At 38.7% G+C, this 7,516-nt stretch overlaps 1 long non-coding RNA gene across 1 annotated transcript in view; it reads right to left on the bottom strand.

The window, feature by feature from the left end:
• Positions 1 to 3,890: 3,890 nt before the first annotated feature.
• The window catches only part of LOC120527926, a 50,081-nt gene continuing 46,455 nt past the window's right edge, over positions 3,891 to 7,516 (bottom strand). The window contains exon 4 of the long non-coding RNA XR_005633436.1: positions 3,891 to 3,929. This is a non-coding gene — a long non-coding RNA (uncharacterized LOC120527926). The remainder of the gene's footprint in view (positions 3,930 to 7,516) is intronic.

The raw sequence follows: 7,516 nt of genomic DNA, 5'->3' as shown, positions 1-7,516 counted from the left end.
AATATTAGGAATCAAAGATCGTCGTAAAGTGCTCTCTAAAAAGTTGATTACTTCTTTAGTTGTGCCACTGGCATTTTGAACTTCTTTGACATTGTTCAAGTCATTAATGACGAGATTCAATATATGACTGGCACAATGAAAATACAAAGCCTTAGGGTGCTTGTCTCTGATAAGCTTCTGAACACCACCTTCTTTACCTGCCATCGTAGAACAACCGTCATAACCTTGACCGACAAGTCGCGACAAATCTAAATTACAATCATTCAGAAACTGAAGGATTGCTTCTGAGATTGATACTGCATCCAATTTGGTCAACAGAGTATAACCCAGAAATTCTTCGCACACTGTCAACTGCCCGTGCCTTCATCGCAACGCAAAAATCGCACACCAATGGATAGTTGTTTTGTTCCACTAATATCTGCAGTCTCATCAGCCAACACAGAAAAACGGATGCTTTTTAACCTCGCAGATTATCTGTTCTTTGAGAATATCTGCACAGGTTTGGATCAGCTCATTTTGAATCTGATGGGATATGTATAACGCATTTTTTGGTCCAGATTCCAAATGATTTTTTAAAACTTGATCACCTGATTGAATTCGGAAATGCAACATATCTGTAAAGACAGAACCTTGATCACTTTTTCCCCGAAGAGGAAGCTCATGCTGAGCAATAAATAAAACTGTTGAAGTAATTGACCGAAGCTTGTCTCTATTTTCTTCAATTTTTCTGTGGTATGTTGAATCCAGAATTTCACGAATACTGAGTTGTTGTTTTTTCATTATTTTCTGAAACTGGATGGAAGAAGCTATTGCATTGATGTGCCATTGGGAATTGGCGTGAGATTGTGCAACTTCATGAAATTTGTGAAATTTAAGACACGGGAAAGGATAAATTGTTGCAGACCACGTTGAACTGGAGGTCGAAATAAGACGCAAACTCGACAAAAAGGTCCTCTTGCACTGGCTGAATATGCTAACCACGGATATGTCTTGAGCCATTCCAATCTGAAGAGACGTTTAGCTTCAGGGTTTGCATCTTTCTTGAAATCATACGTTTGACTAGGAGTCCAACATTCCTGCAGCAGCTTCAGACGAAGTTCGTCATCAATATGACAGTTGGTGTTTGTGTACAACCCGATATCGACGCGATTGGGATTGACATCCAACGAAGTTTCATCAGTGGTACTTTCTGATCCAATGCTAGTTTGATCGTGGCTTGTGCTGGTACTCGGGATAGGATCTGCAGTTGTACGTAAACCATCATCTAAATCATCGATCTTGCGCTTCTTGGTTGAAATTAAAAAACGTCTTATGTCACTCATAATAATATAGAACGGCGTACTTTTTTCTCTTAAAATAAATTTTCTTAAACTTTCTGAAAAATAGAAGTTTGTTCACAGTAACGTCATATAATATTTTAGTTCCCTTATGAACATACCTTTATATTTATACCATGAGAAAAACCATACGGTTTAGAATATACTTTCGTTCGTTTGTTTATTTTGACACTCTTGTTTAACACTCACATTAACCACTTAAGGCATGCCGTCGTGTGTGAGACGACGCGCGCTTATACTGTCCGATTTTCACGTGGTCGTATGACACGGTGGTTGCTCTTATAATATAAGAGCATACATATTATGTAACCAATCAACTGCATTTGCTTAAGACAACTGGGCGTGTCTTAAGCAAAAGGTAGTATCTAATTATAATTTGAAGCTTCGATAGTGGTATATTTTTGTCATTTGCATTCATTATTTTGTAATTATTACGTAAATAATAATATTTTGCATTCAGAGCGTGCTATTATTTGTGTATTGTTATTATATGTATAGGTGTATAGCTACAAAATGTATTTTCAAAATAATTATGCAAATGCGAAAAAAAATGTAAACTTTTTTTAAAATTTATAATTCCCCCAACCCCTTCTTTCTACCACTAATACTTTAAAACCCAAAAATAATTATATCTATTTTACCAACATACAAGTATATAGTGTACAGTTAGATCTCTTTTTACGCTGTATAGTTCCGATTTATGGGAGAACAGTACGCTTTAGAGAAAAATATTTATCATAAAAGTTGTAGAACTTATCAATATTTTTCTCTAAAGTGTACTGTTCTCCCAGAAATCGGAACTATTAACCGGCGTAAAAAGAGGTCTAGCTGTATGTAAGTGCTTACAAAATTACATTAAAAACTTAAGGAAAAAAGCACTACCTATGCCACTGAATACATCAATAACAATTTTAACTATATTTCAGTGATCATATGATAACAAAAAAAAGTCGATGATTTTTTGTCAGAAAATTAAAAATTAGGTCATGCCTTAAGTGGTTAATCTATCTATGCAAAAACTGACTGCTCTGTACTGTTCAGAGATAGCGACTGTATTGGCAGGGATTTAATGGGCACATACATATACAAAAAAAGTTTTTGTTGCGGGGGGGAGCGTAGAAAGAAAAAAATCTCTTTATGCACCCCCCTGAATTAAATCCTGGCGGCGGTAATGTTCCCGCCCCCCTTTTTCCCCTGGCGGTCTGCACAAGTAAAACTGCAATCCGGAGGCGTAGATTCGATTAAAACTGCCGCCCCATTTGAGTTGAGCCATGTTTCATTTAGCGCAATAAAATCAATCTTTCTATCACTAACAAGATCGTTTATAAAAAATGTCTTGTTAGTTAAAGCTCTAACATTTAATAGTGCCATATTTAATGTTTCTGAAGGGCAGAGCTGAATTTTATGCTATTATAATCGGAACAAAAATTAAGTTATTTTTGTTAACGCTCTGTGTGTACTTTTTATGTAATCTACAATCCGTTTTATAGTCTTAATGCAGTGTTGATCTGAAGTAGTAATTTCAATTAAATTATTGGTGTTTATGCCGCACTGCCTAGATTTTTTACGTGCATTAAGATTTGTTATTAGATTATTAATGTTGTGCACTTTAACGGAAGACTCTGTTAAGCCATTATGTCCTATCAAAGCAGTAGCATTACGTAAGGGGTTAAAAGTAGAAGTAGACAGTCAAGATGGACAAATTACCTTAGCGATGTTTTCGGAGAGGACCAGGGCGCCAAATCTATTCGGATGCAGTCCATCCCGCTTGAAGAAGCGCGGCCTTTCCCAAAAAAGATCCCAGTTGTCTATAAACCCGATGTCTTGATTCTCGCAGAAGCCTCTCAGCCAGTTGTTTAAACCCAGCAGACGACTGTAGTATTCATTCGATCATCTGACGAGAGGTAGTGGACCCGAGATGAAGATTTTTGCGGATGGGGTCCTCTCCTTCGTGTCTTCAACTAGTGCTGCGAAGTCAGCCTTGAGAACCTCCGACTCTCGGTGCCTTATGTCGTTTACGCCGGCGTGTAGAATGATGGATCCAATTGCCCTCTTGTGCTTCTGGTAGAAGGTCGGCGCCCGCCTCATCACATTTCGAACTCGAGCACCGAGAAAACAAGAAACAAAGGATTTTCGATTAGGGCACGTGATATTCAGGTTTCGTACAATCGAATCACCTACCATGATTACATCACCCGGGGTTGAAGACAGACTGGGGACGCAGAGAGGTTCAAATCGGTTCTGGATTTGAATGCTCGCCTGTGCCGATGGAGGTGTTCTAGCCTTGAACCCTCGCCTGCAAAGCTGAAACCCGTCGAGGTCTTCATCAGCGTTGTCGCTGTTCCTACGAGGCGCAGGGGTGAAGCTTACTTGCCCTTGGACTTGAGCGGCACGAGGTGGGGTTGATGTTACACCGACTTCAGTTGTTGGGTGTGGTTTGTCAAGCAGCCGAGCCTTCAGGTCTCTGAGGTACCTTCGTCTGGACAGGAGTTTCTGAATCTGTTTGTCGAGTGCCTGGAGTTCTTCGACGGCAACACGATTCATCTCACTGTCGGCCATTGTCTGCTTCTACTTCCGCTTCCGCTTCGTCACCTAGGAAAGAAAGAGAGAAAGTCTTAGTTAGAAAAATTAAATAAGATCTCTGATGAACTGATGAACTATGGCCAGTTGACAATGGAGATTAAAACTGTAAAAGAGAAAGTCAGAAATAAAGTCAAGGCCTTGAAGACTTTGGCCGACAGGCTGCCTTTCTGCTCCTGGGTTTTCTGTAGCAGAGCCTGTGTTGGCCATCCGATCTGAGATGACTTTTTCATATGCAGGAGAGCAGCATGGCAGGAGAGAGTTGGCACCAAGTGGCACCAAATTAACAACATTTGGGACAAAAATCTTTGCTTCCCTATCAGCCCGCCTTGGTGTCATAAACATTTCTCACCCATTAACAGCTGTGTTTGGTTTACTCCCAGACAACAACAACACCATTTATTTATATAGCACATTTCCATGCAAACAATGTAGCTCAAAGTGCTTTACATGATGAAGAAAAATGGCCTTCAAGTGGAGAAGTACAAACAAACTGTAATTTCCTTTACTACAATTCTAGCGCTTAGACTTATCTTGCACAACTGGAAGAATCCAACCCCACCAAGCTGATATTCTATACTTACTTTTTAAAAATATTGCAGGATCTAATTAATAACATTTCAGAATAAGCTTCCTTTTTGGGGAAAAGGATACCCTTCTTTTCTTGCCCTTTTATAGATTAACTTCAGTTGCTGGCTCCTTTTTCTTTCTCTTGGGCCGGGATTAAATTTTGCTTTGATTTGTTAAATTTGACTTGACTATATGGAATTTTATCTGTTTCAAATTAAAATCAATGAAAATAAAAAGGAAACAGAAAAGAGGGGGCTAAGTAATGGTTTAAAATATTTTGATACTTATATTTTTATACAAATGACTAATAAACAGATGCAGTATGACACAGCTAATCAGCAGTTCTAGTCAGGGTATGCTAGACTAAAGTAGTGAGTCCTCAGCCAGGATTTAAAAACTGAGATTGAAGGGGCATCTTTTATATTAGCAGGCAGTAGGCTCCCTGGATAAGACAATCATAGAAGATGACAAGACGCTCACCTTATTTTACCCTCTAAGCAGGTGAATACTCTTTTATCTCTTCTCCCTCTTGCTATTGCATGGTATCGATACCCATAAGTATTTATTTAAACTCACTAAACTATTCACAGAATACTGTTCTTGTATATTTGCATATGCCTGCAACTAATAAATGCTTTTGTTTTTCTACTGTAGGGCTAGATGACTGCTATGACATCTGCCCTTTGCAGAGGCAGAACTATTACATCTGTTTTAAACTGACCACTTGTTTATCAAAAAGAGTAAAGCAGTTTTGCTTTCTTTAACTTAATCATCAGAGCATAAAAAGCTGACCCCAGATATCAGTCTAAAGACATTTTTATAATATCATTCACAAATAAAAGAAGATGACGACAAAAAAACAAACTATTCAAACAAATGTACAGCATATACTTATTATGTTCATTACAGAACTGCTTTCCTTTATGCTCTAGCGCTTTCCTCCATACTCTTCTCTGCTCTATACTATATTTTGTCTTTTGTAGACTTTATTCAAGCTTATTATATTTTACTTTTCCCCAGACTGAATCCCTTGTGATTGGCTGCAGAAAAGCACTGCCAAAAAAAAAAAAATAATTCTGAAAGGTGACAGAATACAGCAGTAACTTTTTGCACATTTGGCTTTATGCCATTATATCAAAATTATACTTGCTCTGTAATCTCAGAAGTAAACAGTGTAAGTGTTTGGACAGGAGCTTATCCATCTTGTCTGATAGTTAATATAGCAGTTAAATTCTTCCAGTGTCACAGAAAATATGTTCTTCAAAAATGGTGGAAGCCCACTTTAAAGGCTTGGGTAATTGGTTGGCTTAAGTTACAATGAATTTATATTCTGTTAAAATATAAAAAAAACTAAACAATTTTTAACTAATAAATTATTTAAAAATACAAACACGGTTATTGTACCTGATTTTTCATTAGTCCTTGGATAAATATGTAAATTTATGTAGATGGTTGATTTATTTCATTTTCTAATAATGCTCATTCTGTTTAACGTATTTAGATAAAAATACATACTATTTAAATATATATGTATATTTGTGGATGATTTCAAAGCTATCAAAGTGTTGGGGTTCTGTTCTGAATGCCATTGGTAAATACGTTGTCAAAAAATGGAAAAAAGTACAAGGAGTTAGACACGGTGTCTACAACTTATGTGAGGGTCAGATGATTGACACTGACTTCCTATCCGGTATCCCTTTTATCTTTCAATAATTGGAAGGATTTAGTATTTTCTTGAAGGCATGTTTGACATTATGACTCCCCCTAAGGAAAAGGCTCAGAGTCACTAAGTGTAGAAATCGAAATGATGTTAGGGACAGTACTACGTTCAGTTCCCACCCCTGTGTAAGACTAAAAGTGACCCCATAAGAGATGCATCTTGATCAAGTATATGACAAGTGACATGTCCTATTTTTGACTTATCGTTAGACAATATACTGTTTTTTGAATTATTATTATAGCTACAATTAATGACAAGCAAAGCAGGTAGGTTTCATTTTGCGTATACTGTAATTTTACAAACACAAAGGCTATGTCTGCACTTCTACTTTTTAATTTAAAAATCAAGTTATTAAATGAAAAGAGTCTCAGTCCACACTGGAGTTTTTACATTGTTTACAGCAGTATCCCTGTTCATAGTGAAGTACCCGAAAACATGCATGACGTAGACCTCCTTCACTAGGCACGCGCTCATCGGCTGCAAATTTTGTGAAGGGATTGTGAAGTGGAAAATCAGATTCCTGTGTGTGTTATGCGCTTTCAAAACTATCAGTATACTCAGAACTCTGATAGCGTGTTCACAGCATAGAAAAAGAATTATTTAAGGACCCACAGCGAATAGATAGATAGATAGATAGACAGATTAAAATAAGCAGATGACACAAACAAAAATAGGTCTTTCCTTTGACATAAACAATCTCAAAATCATAAGACAAAGATGGCGAGTTTGGGGGGACAATATAATGGGATAGACCGGAAATCAGACGTGATGGTTGCTGGGAAGGCGTGATGGATTGTGGTAGGTTGATGTCATCTTTGGGGAACCAGAGGGAAGAAAGGAACCCGGAAGTGGAGACTGTTGCGTGCTCTGGGTTTTATGGCGACGTCACTTCATCTTTTGTACGGGAGAAAGGAGAGAGAGTAAAGTTCGCTGTCTTTGTCCCCCGGCCGGGTTTACTGCAGTGCGCATTGAGTCGTTCAGCTGTTCCCAATGCGCTTGTGCGTGACATGACCCCCAGCCCAGACCCATCGGGTCAGGCGGACCGAACCGAGAGGTCGTGTACCCTGGAGAGAGCATCAGCATTGGCCTGCAGGCTACCTCGGCGATGTGACATTAAACTTGTAGGGCTGCAGGTCCAAAAACCACCTCGTGACCCGGGGATTCGACTCCCGATGCAGAGCCATCCACTGGAGAGTGGCATGGTCCGTTATCAAGGTGAACTCCCGACCCAGGAGGTAATACCTCAGATACGTTACCGTCCACTTTATGGCCAAGGCTTCCTGCTCGACCGCTGCGTATCTGGTCTCCC

Source organism: Polypterus senegalus, chromosome 4 (genome assembly GCF_016835505.1).
Source record: "Polypterus senegalus isolate Bchr_013 chromosome 4, ASM1683550v1, whole genome shotgun sequence".
Classification (NCBI taxonomy): Eukaryota; Metazoa; Chordata; class Cladistia; order Polypteriformes; family Polypteridae; genus Polypterus; species Polypterus senegalus.
Note: the sequence above shows the minus strand (reverse complement) of the source record. Positions and strands in the feature narration are given on the sequence as shown.